Source organism: Lonchura striata, chromosome 5 (assembly GCF_050655825.1).
Source record: "Lonchura striata isolate lonStrDom1 chromosome 5, ASM5065582v1, whole genome shotgun sequence".
NCBI classification, from domain to species: domain Eukaryota; kingdom Metazoa; phylum Chordata; class Aves; order Passeriformes; family Estrildidae; genus Lonchura; species Lonchura striata.
Window position 1 is genome coordinate 46,207,501 of NC_140707.1, and position 24,407 is coordinate 46,231,907.

Genomic DNA, 24,407 nt, shown 5'->3' on the forward strand with positions numbered 1-24,407 from the left:
TGCCTGAGTGCAAAATGCATAGGTATAATTATTTTGTGTTACAATTTTACATATACATTAAGCATATGAAATCAGTTGGTCCAACAATCTCAGCAAATATTTTTTGTTCAGAAGGTGAGCAGATTAGGCCTAGACCTGCTATGCAATCTATATCAGGATCTCTTTTACAATTCATTTCATTTGATACAGCAAACTTATTATGATATTAGCCTTTTTTCCAAGACTTTTTGTACAAAAAAATATTTCTTGCCTTATGCAGCTTAGGTAATTTTTAAATTACAAAATACAGTGCCTCCAGAAGCACATTGGTCTTTACCATGCCTGAGACTATCAAATATATTGGGTAAAAGAAATAAAAACATGCAAATAATATAATTCTGGTTTGAGATATCTCAAACTGACAACATAAAGAATGGAATACTTTTATGGTAGTCATTATTATAAGACCCCATCTGCAAAAGTAAATCTATTAAGGCATTAAAGAAATTATATTTTCCCTATTTAAGAAGCATCAAACAAACTAAAATCTGGATTGGACTCGATGATCTGTGGTTTGGACTTGATCATGTTGAAGGTCTCTTCAAACCTAGAGATTTTGTGTGATTCTGCGTAAAATAATTCTATATGAGAAGTCATTTACCATCTCCATCATCAGGCATTCCACCACAAAACACCTTCTGATGCATCTTACACAACCCATTTGGATGTCAACAAGCTTATTGTTATTATTACCCATTTTCTAGCAAGACATGAATTTCTGCTTCATTTGGAAAAACATTTATTTGTCTTACAACTTTTCTTATGATATTCAGCATCACCCTACCTTAGTATTATATGGTCCTAACTGGATATTCTCTTCTCATGATTTTCTTGAGGTATTATGCTCTCTTTTAACAGAACTAAAACTAAAGGCACACCTGCAAGCAGCTTTGTGAGTATCTTTACCAAGAGTGGTAGTTCCACTGAGCATATTTAATTTGTTAGGAATGCTCTTGTGCAGGCAACATATATAAAAGACTAACATATTGTTAGTTTAGTTCAAAGCTCCTTAAATTCAGCTGTGGATGCTGTTTTCTTTAGTGAGGCTTCTTTTATACTTTGCACAAATTCAAAACCTCAACCTGATCTAAATCACATTTATTCTAGTTCAGCATCTTAAGTTTCTACAATATACATATTAATATAGTATTTTTCAGTTTACACAATGTTGATAATCAACAAGTATATTTCTTTCAGAAACAGTGATGGTTCAGGCCTGTGCCATGCCAGAAAATGTCAAATATATTTGATGAGAGTATTAGAAGCCCACAAATAAGACTAATTTTATTTTCAGACATCTTGAACTAAACATTCTAAAATAGAATTGTGTTTGTGCCAGGAAACTACATTTCTAGAGAAAGCACTTATCATAGCAATAGTCTGATGAAGATTACTAAAAAATGGGTGCCAGACTAATAATAAGTGAAACCATATTACATTAGTATTCCATAGGTATTTATTGTAGTTTAGAGCTATGAAAGGCTTTTTTGACATTCCGTTATTGTCTTCCAAGTAATAGCTTGTTCATCATGACAGTCGTGAAAATGTTTGAAAACTAAATGTATACTATATTTGTAAAAAGTGTATTTGAATTATATCTTTTGGTGTTTTCTCCCTATTCTAGGAGTTTGTATGACCTCCATTGAATAAAATAACATAATTTCTCTAAGAGTCAAAACTGTTGGAGCTTATAAGGGGTTTTGCTGTATCCTGGAGCACTTTCTCTAGCCTTATATTTACACTATTCTGAGCTCTGTTGTCCAAGAAGTAGAAATCATATTGGTGCAAATGTGGTAAAATAGCAATCCAATTAGCACTATACTAATTTTAACACATATGCAATATGTAACAAAAATCTAAAAGTTATTTGTAACTGTGAAAAACCTTCTTGGTACACAGTACTTCCTAGTGTAAGCTTTTTTCAGGACAATTAACCTTAGCATATAGAGCAGCAGCTCTGAAAATAAATACACTGGAAAACACAGAAGAAAGACATCATGGTTAATGCAAATTAATGTAATCATAGATTCAGAAAAAATAAACTACTCCAGTGCCACAGTTTATTTAGTTTTGTTACTTGACAGTCTTAACCTTTCTTTCTATTCTGGTGATTCATATTTATCATCTCCCTTGTTGTGAAATGATTTTACCAAAATATATTTATATTATTCCATCTTTTTTTTCCATTTTTGATTGATTCCTGAAGTAGAAAAGCCCCAAACAAAATCAAGAATGGATCTATTTCACAATTGTGCTTGCTCAATGCACTATGATTTTTTTATTGTGACTGAAGTCTTTTTCCAAGGATCTGTGTGCTACAGACAGGTTTTTTTTCACCAGAGCAAATTCAAGTGCAGCTTTAGCCTTTCGTACTCAGTCTCCATCGACCTGTCAGAGACATCACAGTGATTGACTGCCCTGGCAGATGTGCCGCTATAACAGGTAACTTGATCATCCAGACCCATCTGTCTCTCAGTCCTCTTCAATTCACACTTTCAAAATTATTAGAGATTAGGGAGGGGTCGGATTCTTTGTTGTGATTTTTTTTTTAAATTTAGGATATCTGTATTTCACAAAAGGTTACCGTCGGTAAGTAAATGGTGATGCACAGTTCTTGAGCCATATCCTACTAAGAGGAGCTTGCTAGCATTGTTCAGTGTCAGTGTTTCAGATCTGGGTTAACAATATCCAGAGAATTTAAAAACTTGCTTGTATGATGTCTAAAATTAAGGATAGTTTTTTAGAACCACAGTGGTAATAATAGAATGATGTTTCAAAGATATCAGTTCCAATGTGAGACAGATGGGCTGTTTAACTGCGCTTAGTGAGAGGAGAGGATCTGATTCAGTGGGAGTATTTTCACGTCTTCCCTTCAGTGCCCACAGCCTGGCAAATGTTGTGACATCATTAAGCTGAACTGCTGATTTTAGATGGGTCTGGAACAAGAACGGGCAGGGGTAACTCAAGCTTCCTGCTGAAATGTAGTTAACTAATTTACTCGTGTCACTATTTCTGATAATTACTTTTCACCAAAATATTTTGCTGTGCTTGTGTGTAGAGGATTTCATTCCACAAGTCAACACCCTAAGTGTTGTAGCCTCACAGGATCTATCAACAGCTTCTATTAAGAGAGAATATAATCTTGGTGAGAGCAGTGGCTAACACTTCTCTTTTCTATTTCTCAGTAAAGTCTACTGCATACTCACTATCAAGGGATGTACATTGGCACAGATGACATAGTTCACAATATAAGGGGAAGTAACATACTGAAGCAAGCAAAACAAGGTAAAATGAATGACAACTGACAAAAAAGCAAGTGAACTCAAAATATTTTTTTTCAAATGAGAGGAATAAAAATATGTTAAGTGTGTACATAAGCAATGACACATGCGGAATAAAAAGAGATAAATAGTGGGGGGAGGGGTAGAGGACTAAGGAATATGTTTAACCAGAAAAGACCTCTCAGGTGCATATTGGCAAAGCTTTGGAGCACACTAGAAACTGAGGTGATGTTGGGAGCCACAGCAAAACTGAAGCTTCATTCCTTCCTGAAAATGATGCTTAGCATCATGGACCTAAGACTTTAGCAGGATCTAAGCCACTCAGCCTGTGCTTGCCATTTCATTAATAAATTTCAATGACTAAATGAGACCGGTAGGTTTTTTTATGAAGGAATCTGTACTTATGATCTAATTGTTTTGATTTTTGGAATGGGAAAAAATCAGAAAAATATTCACTTTTACTATGTTATATGATACATGTGGAGGGTTTCTGGTGTACAGTTCTTTGTTCCAAAGCCATCAAACCAGGTATCATGACAGTCATCACCTTGTCATGATTCGTGGAACAGAGCACTGGAGCAGTCCAACACACAGCTGAATACAGACAGCTAAGCATTGGCACAGGCAAGGGAAGGGTGTAAAGGACTCACATGAGATTACTCTGTGGGTTAACCAGTTTTCTTTTTTTCAAATGCACACCTGTGCAAGAATGGCACAACCTGTTCTAAATGGAAGTACGACTGTAGTGTGGTAAACAAAAAAATGCCAGCCTCACTTCTTGGATATTCAGGCAGAAGATTAGGTAAAGATTTGAAGAAACAAGTTTTGAGTAGAGAAAATTGCTGTGGATGCTTTGTGACAGAGTTGCCTGGCCGCGTCTCTGTATGGTTGCAAGCCAAGGTAGGCTTCTTCCAAGAAAGCTGCTGCTTTAGTTAACGTACATCTTAAGAATTTCTGGGAAAGTAATATTGATACTGCATTGATGTGTTATGGCATCTTGTATGTCACTCCTGAATAATTCTTTAGGTAGATTTTCGATAACTTATTAAATAGGTTCTTTGTGCAATGACCTTTAAATAACAGTTGTGGAAATTCTAAAAAGTAAACCTACCCATATTTATTGGCATATCAAGTGAAATGTATTTTTTTCTGAATGATTTTTTTTTCTCAGCTGGCAAGGAAATTATCTAGGGACTTAAATTTGGAACCTCATGGCTATCAGCATTTCTGAAACAGTAGGCTAAAAGTCACATCCAAATAAAATCTGTTTATGATCAGATATTGACTCAGAAAATTCAGAACTTGACCTGAGTTTTTATGATCCCCTCCTAATTTAACATTAACATGTTAAAATATACGTGTACAGTATGGAAAATATATGTTGATATGTAGTCTTTGTACAGTGCTGAGAAATTAATGAGATACTCAGGTAAGATGTCCTATAATTAGGTGTCTATGGCTGCTAAAAAATATTAAACCTGTAAAAATATTTAATGGCCACAAAATCCAATCAAATTATAATGAACTGTACTTAAGTCTACTTTCCAACAGAAAGTATCTGTCCTAGTGTATCTTTCACAGCTAGGTTCCAGTCTTTCAAGATGGATAATCTAGTTTATCCATTTGTTCCAGTGAGGGGCAAACTCACAGAACTGTTTTTCAAGATTCAAATAGTAAAAATATGTCTCTATAAATGCTGTTCTGCATATGATAAACCACAAGATAATAGACCTGGAAAAAACAGTAATGGGCTTGAATAATATGAGAGTGGAAGTACATCAATTTAGATAATAGAACTAAAGATGTGATTTGTGGTAAGACAATCTCAATATTTCCTCAGTCAGCTCTTTGAGAAATCTGGTTTTGGTACAAAGGAGAAAATCCATTCTTTTGCACCATGATTTAGTCTTCTGTCTTAATCAAGCATAACCAATGACAATTATTCTATGTTCTTTTAGAGCAGATACCAAGAGGTATCTGAAAGGTACACAAGAGTTGACAATGCAAAGCTAAGAATGAATTTTGGACCAACACGTTTCACTATTGTAGGCCCTCATATGTCAATTGAGGGAAAAGTGTCTAAGCAGATTGAAAGCATCAGTCTCCTTCTTCACTTAAAATGTTTGCAGAATAAAATAAGCTTTTTTCTTTGTTCCATTTTTCTGTGCACCAGAACATGCATCATCTATGTAAACTAGAAATAATTTTTTACTGTATTATGACTATTTTATGGTGTTTTTTTCTCCTTATGTTTTCCCTTGCAATTCTAACAATTCCCAAAGTTAATGTAAAAACACCTAGGCTGAAGTTTTTATATGGTAGTTTAGATTTAACTTGAAATACATAAGGAGGACTTGAATCAAGGAATTAGAACTCACAAGTTAGCAGTCCAACAGCTTGCTTAGTACTGTTTTCTTATGGTTTTCTCTTCTCAAAACTTCAGTGGAAAGGATAGAAAGTGACACTCCTACACTGGAGCCATTCTGTAGGCCATCTTGAAAAAAAAGGAAATGTAGGATTAGTCACCCATAGGCAATGGTGGAAAAGGAATTTCTTTCTTGTATTTCACAGGAAAGGCAATTATATAAAAGAGGGACACCATTTTGTCTTTTAGAAAACTGTAGCAGATGCATTTCACTTTGTGAGGATTACGGTTTTTGGTACATATAATGAGACTTAGAGGATTAGTTGTTGAATAGCTTTCAGGCACTTGGGTAAAGGAATGCCTTATTTATAGCCACTTTCATTTTGGTGGAAGTTAGGTGCTATCCTCACAAAAACATGAATCCATTCCTAGACAGGTATGAATAAGTACATCAAGAACTTTGAAGGCAAAATATGAGGAATCTTCCAGAGGTCAGAAGAAATAATCAGCTCTAACTGTAGGCACCTGCAAGTGAAGATCCCTTCTTCACATAAGAACTTGCTAATTTTTTATCTGGCCCTACTATCACTACAGGAGATGCCCTCATCATAATACTAGATTTCTATACCTAACAATGGCATGCACGTGAGAGAAGAAAGACCTTTAAAGTAGTCACTGGGTAAATGAAAAAGGGAAGGTGACCATTGAATATTGCCTTTACCTGGACCTCAGATCTCAGACTGTGCTAGCCTTCAGTTAACATCCTCCCCTTCAGTCCTCAGAGCTAAACCATTTCCCAGAGTTACAATGTGAAGTCCTGCATTTAACAAAAGAGGAAAGTGGGCAGATTTTTCTTTCAAAAAGGATCAAGGGGCTATAAATATATGTAGTCTTCTAGAATTTAGACCAATCATCCATATAGGACATATATGTTCAATTTTGTTTGCTTGTTTCACTTTTTTACTGAAAAAACTCAGAAGAATATATGATTTTTTTTTTTCTTGTGAGAGGTTATAGGTACTTTGCATCACTGCACATGATTTTTGTGATACATTTTCATTCTCTGCAAAACTTTTCCATTAACGTTGTAATAGGTCTTGAATTGGAGAGTAAAAAAAATGTGAATAGACATCAGTTACCTAAAGGGGAGGCCATTTGCCTATGATAAATAAATTTAGATTGCCTTTGCCATTAGGTGCTTTAAAAGGTTTCTTTTTTTTTTTTTTTTTTTTTTGGCATGTACTCAAAAGTACAAGCTTTCAGACAGCTTTGCTACCAAAATTTTTGATACTTTTCAGGTACCCATAGACTGCTCTAAAATGGGAATTTCTAGATTAAAATGACAGTCCTATGCATCGATTGGTATGTAAAACCTTGGATTTCAGTGAAACTATATCATGGAAGATTTTTAATCTTTGGAATTTGAGATGTGCTTGAAAAACTATCTTGATTTAAAAATAACAAAATAGCAACAGCAATAAGCCAGATCAACAACGCAATCAGCTTTCTAGTTATCAAGTTATGCTCAGTATTTTTTCCAAAAGACATCTTCTGAAGAATATTTGGCTCTTTCAAACTGTGTTTTCTTCTGTTTTCTGAAAGATAGCTATAGGTCTATGCATATTTTATCTCTGCCCTTTTATTGCTATTTCTAGCTAATTATACCAATACAAGAAGCCTAAAGCAAATATGATTTTAGCAGTTTATTATATGAAAAATATCTTGCCCTTCGTGTATACTAACAAGATTTGTTCATGCAATTATTATTAGCAAGGACTCCACCTACTGGTTCAAATTATGCCAGGCAAGTAATCACAAAACTAGTTAATGTTCTAGGAAGAGCTTTGCTGCCTAAAAGTGCAATCATTCTGGTCCCCAGTAATTCTAGTATTTCTACACCTTCTGTGGAAGGAATCAGGTATGCCTAAACCTTTATAATGCTCTTCAAATTAATTAGCAGAATTCACAAAATTTATTTTCACAGATGATAATCTTAACTAATATTTCCCAACCTTAGCTGTAAAAATCAATTTAATGTGTGCCAATAAAATCAAAATGGTCCAAAAACCATGGGGTGTTTTTCTTTTGATATTCCCTACATATATCATACCTAGTAATGAATTTATAGAAAAAGATTTTAAAACCCCATTAATAAAAACACAGCATGGCTTGGTAAAAGTAAGCATGAGAAACATGTAAATGCTGATTAAGCTTCTAATTCTTCACCTTCACAACCTTGAAAAGGCAGTAGAGGAGAAAATACTGTGAAAAAGTGGTTAGCTTTTTAGCAGAATTAAGATGAAATAAAGCAGTTTTTGTAAATTAGGCTTCTTTTTTAAGATATACACACACACGCACATACATGTGTCAGCAAGCCATCTCTATTTATTTTTCAGTACAACTTGTTATGCAATTATTTGCGTATAATCTACATAATGGCTGGATATTATTACTTTCACACACACATTTCCCACTGAAATATATGGGACATTTACGTATTCAGGGAACGCACAATTGCTTCTATTCTTGTATAGTCTAATAAAGCAAATGATGCAGACTCATAGATTAAAATCAGATTAGGTATGAATGCAGAAGCCAGAGCTGCACCAAAATAGCATTGCTTTAAGAAGTTATGTTGAAGAAGGTACAATATTTTCCCAGATATAAATATACTGCAATGTATAGTTTTCTTAAAAAATCTTTTTAATTTTGTTATCAAATTTCCATCAAGTACACTATCAATAATGAGGCTTCTCAAGTATGTTCATTTTTATTGATGTGATGAGTTTTTCTGTAACCAGCAACTTTATGTAGTGTTAACTGAGCCAAATACTGAAACAATATGGTACCATGTGACAGGAAAGTCATTCACTAAGGTCCAACAATTGTCTTTCCTGGCCATTCCAGCCACTGCTTTTCAATACTGCATAGAAGCCTGACAGAATAGTGCACACATCAATATCAACAAATGCAATTGTGGATGAACTCAGTCTTTACAGGAAAGAGTTTTAACACAAGGAAAAAAAAAGTAGCCCACTAAATAAAAACAAAACAAAGAATGTGGAAACACAGCACAAATCTACCCAACAAAATTTACCTGACCCTTTAAAGCTCACCAAAACATGACAGAAGGTCCTCTTGATAGTCTGTATCATATATATGTTCTGAGACTGTGCTGCCCATATGTTCAATAAAACTGTTGAATCTCAAACTTATAATAATTTGCAATGAGGTGCCAGAACCAATTATTAAATATCATATGATCCAGCAGAGATGAAATAAAAATATACAGGGTCGATTTTACTGGCTCTGACTGTTGTGAAGATTATAAAATACTTAGAATTGCAGTTTAACTTAAGGGGAGTCTTAAACACTTCCTTATGCTTAAATTTTGCTCACAGCAGAATATCAGAAGCCAAATGCAGATGGTACATTTTCCTAGGTACAAAGAGAAGACTGCCCTTATCGTTATTGATTTGAATATCAATTTGGTAAAAAAAGATATGCTATTATGATATCCTTTAATAGTATAAACCTTTGTTCAAAAGAGCAAGTGACAGCCAAAAGTACAATTCAAGTGCGAAAAAAGGTACAGTGTGATTAGATCAGTGAATGATACCATCTCAGCCAAATAGCTGCCTATAGTGTGGAAAAAGAAGACATTTAGGACTAAGTGTAAACAGTCATTATTTATTTACCATGACATCTCTTAAACATGAATGAGTGAATGTTTTAAATACTAGTTTCCATCTTTTAGCCAAGGTCAGTTGTTTCACACTGGTATATGCTTCTCCTTAAGCTTTAAAACCTAGAGGTTAACCTGAGATGTTTATATTATTTTTAATTGTCATTACATACCAGGGAGGAGTTTAGCTGAAATGATTATTTAATATGTTCTTAATAAAACCACACAAATACACTTTCAAATCAACTACAAAGCATCTCCCTGCTCTGGATGTCTAAGAATTAAGTCTTTTATTATATAATAGAGAAAAAAAAGTTTTAATTTTTGCAGTGTATGCAAACCTGATCTTAATGTATTATGGCTGCAAGTATCAAAATGTTGCTGCTAAAGGAAAAACAAAGTATTTCTGCCCTCCGTTATTGGAGCATTGCAAGAATAGGACCATGTTTGTCTATGTATGTTTACAGCACCTGTCAGCCGATACATGAGAAACAAGAAGAGTAATGTAAACTGATCCCCGCCTTTTGCTGAATATTTAATGCAGTCTGCTGGAAAGAAAAGCACAAACATTCTACTTTTCCAAAGCCTGTCTTCCTTGCCCTCTTCTAATTTTCTCTGGGGAGGGATGGGTTTCAAACTTGGTCAGTGCTAGTGCCCATTTGCTTCTAGATCTTTACTTTTCAGCCTTGGCTTTCTTCCTGTCTCCTGAAACTAAATTTACTTCATTTTAGCCACCTTACAGCAGACTTGTGTGTATATATTTTCAAGGAAATCTGATTGTCTGTATAGATTTTTAAATCAGCTTTCAGATCAAGTTCAGAAATTTGTAAACTGTTGTGTTGCGTCAGGCAATAGTGGAACATGGACCTCAGATGTACATCACCCAGTACTATAAAGTGATCTTTAAATGAGACAACTAGGGTATAAGCAGATTAAAGTGGCCAATAATGGGAAAACAAGTGCCCATTCCAAGTGCAATTGTAAGAAATTTAAGCCTCAGGAAGTTGCATTATATATTTTATTAAATTGAGAGTATATTCACACTTATTGTGGCTTGAAATTTGAACCAGTGTTTTCTGTCTTTGGTTACCTTACTTTAGGATTCCTTAATGGGCTGAAGATGTAATGCATAATATCATATGACTGCTTTAAGTTTTCAAGTTAGTTTCTCAAAAGTCGTAATTTAATTTAGACTGACAACTCTACAATAAACCACTGTTCTCTCATAGCAAACAGTATCTGACCTAAAATGCATGTAACAAGACCCTAAGATTCTAACAAAATCCAACTTCTTTGTCAGTTTAACCTTGTTTACAACAGAAAACATCTAATTTTGGGCAGAGCTACCAGTTAGCAGTATGCAAACCATTATCTTTCAACAGGATTGAAACCATATTTATATCCAGTCTGCTGTTTTTACAATAATCATGAGAGAATGGAAATACTATCAAGCATCTCATTGATGTAAAAAGAATGAATTTGTGCATATTCCAACAGTGTCCTTTTTCAAAGTGTGTCTTTAATGTTATCTGTTAACATAGAAAATAGAGAATCTGAGCTGTGCCAAACAAAATGAATGATTCAAGGGAAAATCACTTTAAAATTATATATAGTGCATTATGTAAAATATTAAACCTTATGATTTCTAAGAGGCTAAAGATTTGGTTAATCAAAGGAAATAAAAGTGTTGTGGCCTTTGCATCTCTTATTCAAAGAGTCATAGGTTACTTTGCCAGTTTCAACATCAACATCTCTGTGAGTGTCAGATGCATTCTCTGATCTGACTCAGAAGCTGTATTGAGCCAGGTCAGCTACCTGTGGAGAAGTCACTGCAGGTAGTTCCAGGTGAAAAATATAAAAATAATTATTTCTTCTTGGTGCTGATTGATTTAACAGCTCCAAAGTTCTACCTTCTTGGAATATTCTTGAAAAATTGTCCTGGAAACTTCAGAATTACATTTTATACAAAGATGCTTCCGCCAGGTTTGAGAGGAGGACCCTTTATCCACTGTTATTTTAGTGTATTTTTATGGGAAGTAACCTGTTATTGACTTTATGCAGAACTGTCCTCAGGTAACCTCTATATTGCTGAAAAACACCATAATTGAAAAAAAATTCTCACACAATGCCACTAAGTTTTAGGTTCTAGAGATGAATATATAGTCTCCACAAATTATAAAGACTGCTACTTATAGGAAAGATCGCATTCTTTGAATATCAGAAATACTATTTCTTACAGGACTAACATGAGCTTGTTTTTGCAAAACCATTGTGTTTGAGATTTAATTTAGTCATAAAATTTGGTAAGAATTTGAAGAGCTATTGGATCAAGGGTTGTAAAGGATGCTTATTGAATTAAAACCATGAAAAGAGTTGCATAAATCATGACATTCAAATTTTGTCTTGGGTTCTATCACACGCTAATGTTGTGTTTTCCCCTGTCAGTTTGGTGTTTTTCAGGAGTTTTCCTTTGTCAATGAAAAGGGTTACAGATTCATGATGTGCCAGGAATGATTGCATGTATTAGTTTTATGTGCATTCCTGTGTCCATACATATATTCAAACACAGTGACAAATATATGTATAATTTAATTTCTAAATGCTTTAAATTTATTTTAAATGTCCATAAAAATACCTGTTGACCTGTTTTTCTGTTAATAGCAGACAACAGAGTATGCTATATACAGCATGGTTCAAGAAAAAGGTATAGTTGAAAAAAGTTTGTAAATCTTTTACATAGATTGATAGGGAATAATTTCTAATATTAACCCTATAAACTTACTGATATCTAGGATTTTTCCTGGTATTTTTGCTCATCTTCCTAGTGCAGATTCATGATTTATGGCTCATTACACTGCTAAAACATGGTTCAAATCCCAGTATGAGTGACTTCCAGTTGTAATAAGATAGAAAATATTATTCACAGATGTCAGAGGCAGGAATGAGTGATTCACTGTAGTGTAGAAAGGGAAGCAAAAGACTGATGCACTGCTATATAAGTTTAAATTATTTAGATTTGATGGCAGATTTCAGTTGCTACCTCCCCATACAGTCAACAAAGTGTCAGAAAGCAGCTTAGGGTACCTAGCAACCTCTGTCTTTTAGCTCTGTAGGAGTTCTTTGATGAAGACAGCTAAATGTGATGCCCTCCAACAAAAAAGAGCCTGAAAGATGTTGAGATGCTTCACTATTTCAGAAAATATACACACGATGCTTGGTTTTTGTAGAGGCAGAGGGAAAAAGTACTTGGAATTAGAACTAACAAAAACTCCATGAGATTCTTTGTTTTATTTAAGAGAATATTTTTAGATTTTGGAATCCCCCAAGCCTTATATTATCTACCCTTCATTCTAGCTTAGATTTCAGTGAGAAACAGACTACTCTTATGTGTCTCTGATGAAATGTGTTGACAATAAAAAATAATTAGAATAGGACTGATTCCATACCCATTGGGATCAATGAAAGGGTTGACTGATTCCTGTGTGTATTGGTTCATCCTTACATTGTGTTTTCACTCTCTTTCTAAGCCTTATGTTTCTATACACTTGTATTTTTTTGCTGGTAGTAACAGTAACAGTAAAATAAGGACAGAGAACAGGTTTAGAATAACAAGTAAATGTGAATATAATATGCTAGAAGTAAATACATGCTAACAGCATTTATTTCTTAAGTCAACCTGGGAGAAGGAATCTTAAAGAATTGTGGGTAAAATCTCTTTGAGGGAATTTATTATGATTAAGATTGCTAGTCAATAGGAGAGAAATCTATATGCTGCAGATGACAGTTGCACTCCTGTTGCTTGTTTGAGCCATATATGTCCGTCAAACTTAAGCCTAATTTCGTATGTGATTATTTTGCTTGATGTTGGGTCTATCATCTACAAGAAAATACATGCTTTTTCCCTTTATTCTTGAAATCCTCTTTTCTGGAGTTCCTTCCTGTCTCTAAATACTAAGGTTGAGTAAAAATTTTATAAGGAAATGTCTGTCATCCCTCCGCATTCCAGGAATTTATCTGGAACTGAAAATGGGGAATAAACACAAGGTTTGGGACCTTTCACCACCTGCAAGGGAAGATATTACTATGAAATCACAAAGCTCTCTTTTTTTGGGCTGTCAGCTTCCTTATTAATGTTCCATTAAAGGTATGGTTCAGTCAAGAATTAGGACAAAAATTCACAAAGCTCCAGTCTCCCAGACTTTTTAAAATAAAAGACAAGGACAATTTGACATCTCAACTTCAGCCTTGTTCTGACTCACTTGTTGAAGAACCTACAGAAATACATTTCCAAATAATGTTATCTTTTATAATTAATTAAAAATTATTATTTCTTCAAACACTGAGAATTGGGGTAAGCTCTTTCAGAAAGTTTAAAGAAAAAGTAGGTATTTAAAAAAGAGGTGGCAATCTCTGAATGGAAAATCTATGCCACTATTAGAATCTCTAATGATAGCTGCCCAAACTACTGGTTTTCTGTGGGACTGTAACCATGTTATGAAATCTTTTAAATTTACATCTTGGTTCAAATGTTTCTTTTGGTTTGGAACCAGGGATTTGTCTTCTGTTGAATTCTCTCATTCATAGCTTCTATTAAATTTTATATGTGTCAACCACAGAAAAATCCTTGAAGACATGAAATAAATTTCACATCATGCTTTGAGTACTTTTCTCTCTAGCAATTTCTTTCTTAACATAACACAAGCACACGCAAATGGAGCCTAAGCCAGACTGGTGTCCAGAATTAAATAGAAACCAAGACAGCATTCTATTTCAATTTCCAGCCACAGTCTTACAGGTGTGAAAATCAGCAGAAATTGTTCTGTGAATGCTTGAAAAATGAATGGAGATGGTGGACATGGAAGGGCTCACAAGAAATGTTGAGTCCTTCTTGACTTTAGGCTACTGTCTTGTCAGTCCTCTCTCCAAGGGCAATTCCTGGACCTTAGAAACTTACAGTTTTCAGAATACTAATATTTAGTTGTATGCTTCTTGAAGAAAAGTTGTAGTCACAGACTATGGAAAAAATTATGTGCAGGTGGGCTGCCATAATTCAAGAATTTGACTTCATTTAGCACAGGAAGCTGAGGGTGTGAAAACATTAATGCTGACACACTATCCAGATGGCTAGTTTACCATGTGCAAGAAGACAGTACGGCAGTGATTATGCTGGAGCCAAAAATTACACGTGGAGATGGAACAAACTTCAAAAATCAGCCTCTTAAATGTGCCATTACACAAATTAATCTAAACTGATATGTTCATCTATTGCCCTACTAAAATATTACTGGTAGAGTATTACAAGCAAGCTGTTCTCAAAACAAAGTTATTATCTTATTGCTATTTTTATGATGCCTGAGATGCTCCATCACAACCTTTTCTGTACATCCAATCTTCATAGTGCTGCATGAGAGTCAGTCTATGTACTTGAAATACATTGATGTGTGTTAGAAAGAACACAGCAGGTGAAGGGAGTTTTAGCACATGTAAACTGGCTTTCTAAAGAAAAAATAAATGTGATACTTTTGAGTCTAGAGAAGGAATCTTAAAGGAACTTACAGATTCCTACAGTTATCTGCTCAAACCTTATAAGGACTGGAAGTACCAGTACTGAGCAAAATAATAGTCTCTTTGGTCAGGAGTTATTTCTTTACTCAAATGGCTAGTTTAATTCAGCTCTTTCAAAACCTTAGAGTTTTATTCTGACTCTACTAAATAATCATTGGACTAAAGCAAATTAACTTTGAAAGTATTGCCAGAATTGCTCCTAGAAAATTATGAAACTGGTCAATTAGAATTTCTAGGAATTGAATTCCAGGAATGCAATTTCTAGGAATGAATGATAGGAAAGCAAAATGTTAATTTTTAAAATGTGAATTAACTTTGCAAACAAGGTTTTATTTTCTTTGATGGAGTAATGTATTCCTGCAGCAGAAGCAGTACAGGCCAAATCCCCAAACCTGACATAACTGAAAGTAGTAGGCAGAGTAATATAATATATAGGAAGTCTAAATATTTGTCTTTACTGAAAAGATTAGGTTTTTCTTCTCTTTTCTCTCACTGTTTTTTTATTTACACAAACAAGCATATAAGTACTTTGACTCAAATATTTCCTTTTACTGTGTGTTTTTATAGCACTCAACCCAATGGGGCTCCAATTCCAATTGATACTCCAGAAATAATCTGAGTAGACAACAAAATATTTTTCCTCCTTAAATATATGTTTGAAAAGGAAGACTTTGTTACCATTGTAAATTAAACAGATATTCTATCAGAATATAGCATAACTATGCATAACACAGCTCAAGACAGTTGGATTTGGAGTTGAAATTTAGCTATGTATGAAGCTCAGTTGCATCAGACAGTAGTTTAACCGAAAGATTTATAAGCAGATTTTGTGGAATAAGTTTCACTTCAGGAGAAGAGAAGATGGAAATTCATAATGCTGAACATGCAATGGATAGTTTTCCTAAATAAAAAACCAAATTTGTTAGAAAAGTCTATGGTGCTGCTATGGATTTCAAGAATTTCACCAAAAGTCTGCCTACCCAAAGCAAGGTGATTCACTTACATAATCTCAAACCAGAAACTCATGCAGCAAGCACAGCATTGAAAATCTTGTGGATAGGTCAATTTCCGTGGCTTTCTTCATTGCAAGTAGGTAGTTGCAGTCTTCCTTTTATCCTTCAAGTGGTGGTGTGATCTGGTAGTCCATTTCCTTCCATATTTGTTTAAAAGAAAAAAAAAAAACCCAAAACAACAGGTTTCCTCAACATTCTTTTAATAAAATTTTGATTTTTCAAGTTAGTCAGTTATTTTTGTTTCATTTTTAGCAGAGGTAACAGCAATATTACCCCTTTTTGAAGACTGAAACAAGACCAACAGAATTTAGATTCCTGGTCTTCTGCTGACACTGCCTACCACAGGGTCCAATAATATTTTCTTGATTCCATGTACTTCTTAATTGGTTTTTAAATCTGGGTTGTTGCTCACTTGACTGTTAGAATATAAACTTCTTGAGGTGGGGATCACCTTTTTTCTGTGTTAGTTCAGAAGAGTAGTGTGACATTTAGGACAGCATGTACTAAATGAATTAAAATGACAAGAAATTGATGCCTTTTCAATATTCTTGCTCTTGGAAACTACTTAAATGGTCCTAGTTTAATTTTTTTGTCAGAATTATCAGCCCAAATTAGATATTCACTATGAAAAATGAAAGCCTGAAACAGTTACTCTGGCAAACTTACAAATAACTGAAAGTAACCACATAAGGAAAAATTTCAAGCAGCTCTGAATATAGGTATTATATTCCTCATCAATAATGTAATAACAGATACATTTAGGCCAACTGTTTAGTAGTAAACAACATCTAGATAAATTTTCTCAAGAAAACATTAAAATTTTTAAAAACCTCAACTACTGTCTGCCTGAGATCAGTTTCTCATTTCTGTTATGGGCATTTGCATGCACTTAATAAATGTCTTTTTGTAAGTTTCCTCAATAATTTTGTAAGGTGGTTCTATGGTGCAATGAAGCTTATTGATTGTTTTTTATACAAATGTCAGTAGCTATTGGCACGGAAACTTTTTTCATTGAATTCCAGTAGAGACACAGTTGGAAAAAAATTTCTATAATTTGTGAAAGCAGATCACATGGCCTAACTTGACTTAGATCCGTAAGCGTCTGGGTTACCTGAATAGGAACCAAAGAAGGCTGGCTGCTGACCGTAAACAGGAGAGGGAGCTCCAGAGATGCAAGAGCTATTCATGATGTTTTATTTTGTAATATAGCCATATCAGAGATGTTAAATTTACCCAAAGAAAATGCCACTAGAGGCTTTGAGACAAATAAATAAATATCAGACGCACAAAAGACGTCTTGCCATGGAGAGTTAGCTGATTTTGTTTTGCTTTCATGTGCTTTTTGAGCTCTTCCCATAAACCAAACCACTCATGCCATTCAGAGCTTGAGTCTTAGCAGAGTCTAAAATGCTCCTCATTGCCTTGCTGCATAGTTGATTGCATGTATTAAAAGAGTGCAGCTGTCATTAGAGGCATAGTACTAATAAACATGTATCACACCAAATTCCATGATGTTTGACGTGATACATGCATATGTCTGCATATGATAAATGGCTTTATACTGTCTTTTGTGCTCAAGCAGTGTTTCTTGCAGATCCTTTAACCTAAATGGTTGTGTTAATCATGGTTGCTCCTCTTTGGCTTCTAGTTCATATTTTCCTCATTTCATATGCAGACCTGAAATGTTTTTACTAGCACATGAAGCTGACATAGAGAACTGGAAGAAAATTAGACAGGCTACTACTTCTTTGCCACAGGAGTAGATCATAGAGAAGGTGTGTAGTGGGAAAGATTAAACTCATTCTTTCATTTGACCTGTTAAGTCATCTACTTTCCCTTTTGTATGGTGAAAGCTTTCAATCTAAACTAACATGATTATTCTTGGTTTTTGTTATTCTACTTTTTGAACATATTGTATTTTACAAATTATACTTTTGATTCATCATGAGTTTTAAAGAAGTAAGTAGGAACAAGTTACATTCAGGGATCCTTTACATAATGTAAGCAATGATACCAAAGACCATGTCCAAGCAAAAAAGAATGTTAAAAAAATGTTCTGTGACTTTTGTCAATGGGATGCATTTGATATATTTGACTTTCCAGTGAAACTCACACTGGTGAACACCTGTTTTGTGCACAATTCTAGATTCACAGATCTAATCAAGTGTAGAGGAAAAAGTGCGACAAGATGAATTTTAAGCAAAGAATAATCAGTGGAGGGAGGACAGGAGGACAGGAGAGCTGCGGGATCAGAAAAGGCTGGTATTTATAATTAAATATCAGTAATGTTCTAACTGGACCAATACTCATATGTCCATTTCTCAAAGTCTAGAACTTTATATGAAGTATGGATTAACTCATTATTCTGAAAAGAGAGCTCAGAGTGTAATTTCTCTTCATATGGACTAGAACTTGCCAAGAAATAAGTTTAGATTGTTTTAGATGTTACAAAATATTTTAGCTTCATGGCTACTTTTCTCTTTAGTAAGACATTAAGTTAAGCTTAAAGGAGCAGATATTAGACTCTAACAAAACTCTCTATAAAAAATCATCAAGGGTTCTGTTCAAAATAGCTACTTTAAACCTATGGAGTAAGAAGAGACAGCGTGTCTGTATCAAAGAACACTATATATAAATATCTGTCATTATTATGCACTTCACTTTCTAAGTAGTCAAATTTGCATGACTATTCAGGAACCTAAATGGAATTAGCCCTTTTGACCTCAGGAGTCTTACACGGTTAAATATTTATGAAATATCAGAACATGATAGTAGGTATTATGGCTCCTCAATATTAGCAATTAATTTTATTGACAGAACAATAAGGACTGCATCTTTATCAGTGTGGTAACATCATAATTCACTTTCTGTTTGTTTTTAAAAAATCAACAAACCAAGTCACTGCATCTTGCTTATATGAAATGGGCAACCTCTGTCCTGATACACTTCTACTAAAAGGCAATGTGCACAATTCATGTACTACACCCTACGTGAGACTGTCATGTTGTCATAGTGCACATTATGCTTTCTTTCTCAAAGCAATAAAGATAATCAATATATTTTTTAAAAGCATACAATCATTTGCTAAATCAATCAAAAACTTTTTCATGCCATTTAATTTGCTTAATTTAACTCTCTCTTACCATTCTACTGTTATGTTTTGATTTTACTCAGTGCATTGAATGCTTTGTTTTGTTTTCAACAGATGTGGCTTTGAGTCCACTGGAGAACAATTTATGCATTAGACTTAGAATTTTAAATGAACATGTCTTCTAATGATTTCCTAAGTCTAAGAAGACACTTAAAAACTGACACTGAAACCAAGAAAAATTACTTAAGGGATCAGTTACACCTAAAATGATGAAATCAATAACAATATTTTCTCTGGGATTCTTTCTCTTCAATAAGCAAAATCTTTACTTAAGTTAAAAGCCACATTAAAATTTAATCACAATCTGTGTGCTTTAGCAATTGATAATTTCTGGACATCTGTCTTCTGTTTTGTTAAAGTCTTGTGTTCCTTCTGGTTTTGTCTTGTCATTCATAGCAAATAAAGGTACATTTGAAATTTAAAAAAATGAAAAAGGGCTTATAATTCAGGCTAGAAAATGTTATGGTTTAGAATCTTTTGTCTTATTTTTTTTTAACAGACCTAATTATTAATCATAGTGTTTAAAAAAAGAAAACTGTATTCTAAAAATAATCCTGTGTCAAGATAACAAAAATATTACCTGTAATGTAACCAACAAACAACCAGATTAAAAAAATTATATATATTGATTTTTTTAAATTTTAAATAAAAAGAAGATTTATTAGAGTTAGTTTATACAAGCTGTTTTGTCTTTATAAATGTTTTTCAGCTACACTTTAAATCATTTAAACATTAACTTAGTATTAGAGTAGTTTCAAAACCAGAAAATATGTTAAGTATATTTATACACATATCTGAAAACTTTTGCCTTTGGAAATATGAAGGCTTAAGTGTTAAGATGACATATTTCATAATCTAAGAGCAGATTTCATAGTAACAACTGCAGTGATTTCTGCTGTCCCTTGTTTCCTCTGTACCTAATTTCTCAGAGGAGGAGAATAAAGAAAGATTATCTTTCACAGAACTTCCTCTGATTACAGTTCCATTCTATGATCACCTAACATGTCTGCAGAGACTTGCAGTGATAATCTAGTATTTATTATAGGAGGACTATTTAGGAAAATCAATATGTTCAATGTAGGCTGTGCATTTAAGTCGTGAAGGCTGAAATAGCTGACATAGTGGTTATACTACAGTGTCTTGTGGTAAAACATTTTTCACTCTATTTCAGTGCTTGAGTTAATCAATAAGGTTAACTACATTTGTCAGGATTAGGGTCAATAAAATTTGTACTTGTTCAGTATCAAAAGTAATGTAAATGCTTGTATTTACTTTTGTCATACTTTGCATCAGCTGCTAATTAATTAAACTTCTGCTGAAATTAATAAATAAGTAATAATTAGATATACACATTAAAAAAATAATTCAAAATGAAACAGATTGCTGTTTCTTGAAAATATAAGTATCCATATAATATGTCAATTAAGAAAAAACCTGAAATATTCCAAATATGTCCACAATATGTCCAAATATGTCTGCAATATGTCCAAATGTATGCACAATATTACAAATTTCAGTCTATTGCATATTTTAGCATATATAGAGTTTAGAATCTGTACATTGAAGATAAATACTCTGAAATAGCTGAAATTGTCTACACCAACTTTTGAAAATGAGTCAATTTTTTATTTTATTCATCAAATGTTTGGACATTATATCCCAAGGCTTTAAAAATTATAATTTATAACTGAAGAAACTAAAATTACCCAAATTTTTAATATATATTTTTATGTGCCTTAAAAGTAACTAAAATTATTAATTTTTCTTTACCATTTTATTTGCAGTGTGTTTTAAGATATATTCTTCTATTTTACTTGTAAGGACCTGTGACATTTTCTCATTTCCTTCATCTGTTGGTTTTGAAAATAATTCTATTTTGTAATTTGGAGAAGATTTTTTTTGTCAAGCATCTTGGGTTTTTTATTAGTAGATACCATACTTTTTCCACTACTGAACAAAGTAAAAGTATTTTTTAAAGCAGAATAAATAATTGTAAATACTGCATATTCAATAGGCACTAGAAGAATGGGGAATGTTGTTTTTTGAGGGATGATACCTCCGCCAGTTTTATTTGAAGCATACTTTCTCTGTAGGATCAAAGCCTATGTAATTGTGTCATAACTGCTTCCATTTAGGTTAACTGTTTCAATTTTTTTTCTTATGCCAACATTTTATCTTTAAATCATATGTGTTTTATGGTGTGACTTTCCTCAATATCTATGAATATCTAATATTTACAAGATCTTTGATTTTTTTTACTCAATAAATCTATATCAGATTATCAGTTTACATTTTCAAGCATAAATACAAACATATATGTTAAATGATTCATGAATATACTTTCCTTTCTTGTCATTTTAAAGAGTTAAAGAGACTAAATCATTTCAAATGAATGCACTAACTGTCTGCTTTTCTGAAAGCAAAAGCCAAATGAGTGGTTAAAAATATTGCAAGTTTGAAAATGCAAATGGTGTTATCCAAATATGCAGCCATATGTCCACAAGATACTCATTTTTTGGAGAATTTTAAAGCTTTGAAGAAAAAATATATTTTCAGATTCATGGCCCTGCTCCCCCCACATCTGAAATGTAATTAGAAAACAAGCACATTAAAATGAAATGTCAATAATACTAATAGTACTGACTTTTCTGAATGCTGCATATTTTTCTTACAGTAACACAATTGCTATACTGAATCCAAATGCTTCAACATGCTATAAAATTCTGAATAAAGATTAGGTACTTCTTTGTAAATAATCTTATTTTCTAGAAGCTATTTTTTCTGAACACCTGAGGAGTTAATAGAAGCTCTTCAGGCTTAGAGGCTCACCAAACTTTAATATAAATTAGTTTGTGTAATTTATGCTGCAAAGTTTGTCTAACCTTTAAGCAACTTTGCTCTGCTGATCACAGCATCAGTAACAATGGGGGATATGAGGCCAAATCCAAGTGGTTAAATCCCTAACAGGAAAATATCAATTAATCTTTTTCAATGGAGTTGAAGTATGGGTAATCCTCTCATTAAATAGTTTGAACTTTTCTCCCAGTAAACAAAAGAGGGATAATGAGTGATGTGGTCTGACTTGTTTACATGGAGAATCTTCAAGAGGCTTAGGCTCAGCTTCTCAACACAGGGTTCTTCATAGTCACTTGTCACTAATTGCCCTTTTTAAAGACATTTGTGTCAGTTCAGAAATTCCAAAAAGAAAAGGTTTTCTGGCTTTAGGAATGATAATGAAAAATACCAATATTTTGATCTGGTACACATTAATTTCACTGTTTGGAACACTGGGTTCCCAAATCAATAATAAATGTTATTTTATAATTTTTAAGAACTTTAAAACTACTCTTTTTTTTCATTGCTATATTTTATGTAAATTCAGATCTTGAATAAATCCCTCAGGTACTTTCATTATGACTTGAAAAGTCAACAGGAAAAAAGATATATTCTGGTTTAACTCTTTTACATAAACCCACTATATTTTCAGAAGTGTGAATTTAATTTGCAATATATTTTGTGCTTGCTTGCTTGCTTCTTAAACCCAGGCTCAGAGACCTGGTTTTCGATTTATCTTTGCCTAAAAATTCAGATGGGATCAGAATCAGCCAAGCATGTTCAGTTCTCTGATGGCCCTTCATTGCTCTTCCCAAGACATGTTCTCCATCAGCAAGCTTAGTTATCTCAAAATAAGATGAAGTGTTTTAGTATGAAGATATAAGAACCAACTCAGAAGCAGTAAGGTTAAGAAGTTTAGACACACATATCAGATCCAGGTATGGATCCCATCAGGCACAAAATATAAAAGCAATTAGACAATTTTCAAGTTCTTCTGATACTCTTAAAAGAAAAAAGTTACAGTACAGATACCAAACCCCTACAAAACAAAGAGCTTCTATTTTCTCCTTTAAAAAGCTAAGACCTTTTAAAAAATAAGTCAAGTCAAGTATACACTGCGGCCAATATTTTTTCATTAAGTGGAGAACAAAATTTTAACATAGCATATAAAAATTTAGACACATAATTTTGTCTGTGAGGAGGATTGCTGTAATAAAGCGGAAGTTTAATTCCTAGGAAATTTCTTGTTTCTTGCTGTTTTCATACACAGACGGTTTGGGGACCAGCATATTCTGCATGTTTCATTTAACAATACTGTGCTAATGAAAATTAAATCATTTTGGGAGAGCCCATGTCAAGCTTTCACAGAAGAATGCAGTGGGTGAATTTATCAAAAGTCCCATCTCCCTCTACTGTAAACCAAATCCTGAATCTGCCTGCTTAGATCAGGAAATTGTTTGTCTCATTTCCATCTGTTATCTTTATTTGATGAGGGTTTTTGCTGGGGCAATGTTTCTCCAAATACATCAGAGTGTCTTTGACAAGTCATCAAAATCCTGCAGATAAAACAGACTATGTGTAAGTAGGAAAATAAAAAAGAGAATGAGAAGAGGAAATATAGACTGTATATTCTTTAAAATTATTTATTACTTTCCAGAGAGATGCAAGAGGGATATCTGAGGAGCTCTCCTGAAAACTGCACCATCCTATCAGCTCTGGAGATAGCTCTCCACTCTGTTTTCAAAGGTATATTAGACCTGTTAGTCTTGCAGCTTAGGTTTGAATAATTCTTCTGAAATTTTTCAGCAAAGTTTATTGAACTGTATTGATAGGGCAAAACGTCTAATTAAACATATGAAAATGTTTTCTCTTCATCTTTTTTTTTGTCCATACATATCAATCACTTTAGATTAGTGATTTTGTCTGTTTAAATGCAATTTAAATAATTTGAATTACGCATTTTCATAGAACAGTCCTTATAGTAATGAAACTGCTTATACATGAGAATGCAGAACTGCATTTTGTGAACATTTTTTACATGTGTTATATATATATATATATATATATATATATATGTGTGTGTGTGTGTGTGTGTGTGTGTGTGTCTAAATTCACCTAGGAACATCTGAATTGCTTTTAATAAATATCAAATAAAGATACCTTTGTCATTTAAGAAAATGAAAGCTGTCTCCCCCAGTGTCTTGTCTTTCATCAATTATCATATTACTCCCTGAAACTGCTAGTGTAACTTGAAGATGTCTTACAACCAGAAACTAGACATACTGTTCTACTAACATAGTTCTGTTCATTTTCTGCTAGCTGTAGTCACTAACACTATACTCAGTTTAGAGAAAAATAAAATTATAAGATTCAAGAATTACATTAATAATAATTTGTCTGGTGATTGTGGGAGTTGCAGTCTCTGAGGTTGTATTTTGTCTGACTGGCTAGATGGTCATTTGGCCTGAAATTT

The 24,407-nt window shown here is 33.4% G+C and overlaps 1 long non-coding RNA gene across 1 annotated transcript in view; it reads right to left on the reverse strand.

The window, feature by feature from the left end:
* Positions 1-5,772, reverse strand: part of LOC110475296 (uncharacterized) — a 36,550-nt gene extending 30,778 nt beyond the window's left edge. The window contains exon 1 of the long non-coding RNA XR_014955674.1: positions 5,699-5,772. This is a non-coding gene — a long non-coding RNA (uncharacterized LOC110475296). The remainder of the gene's footprint in view (positions 1-5,698) is intronic.
* Positions 5,773-24,407: the final 18,635 nt, after the last annotated feature.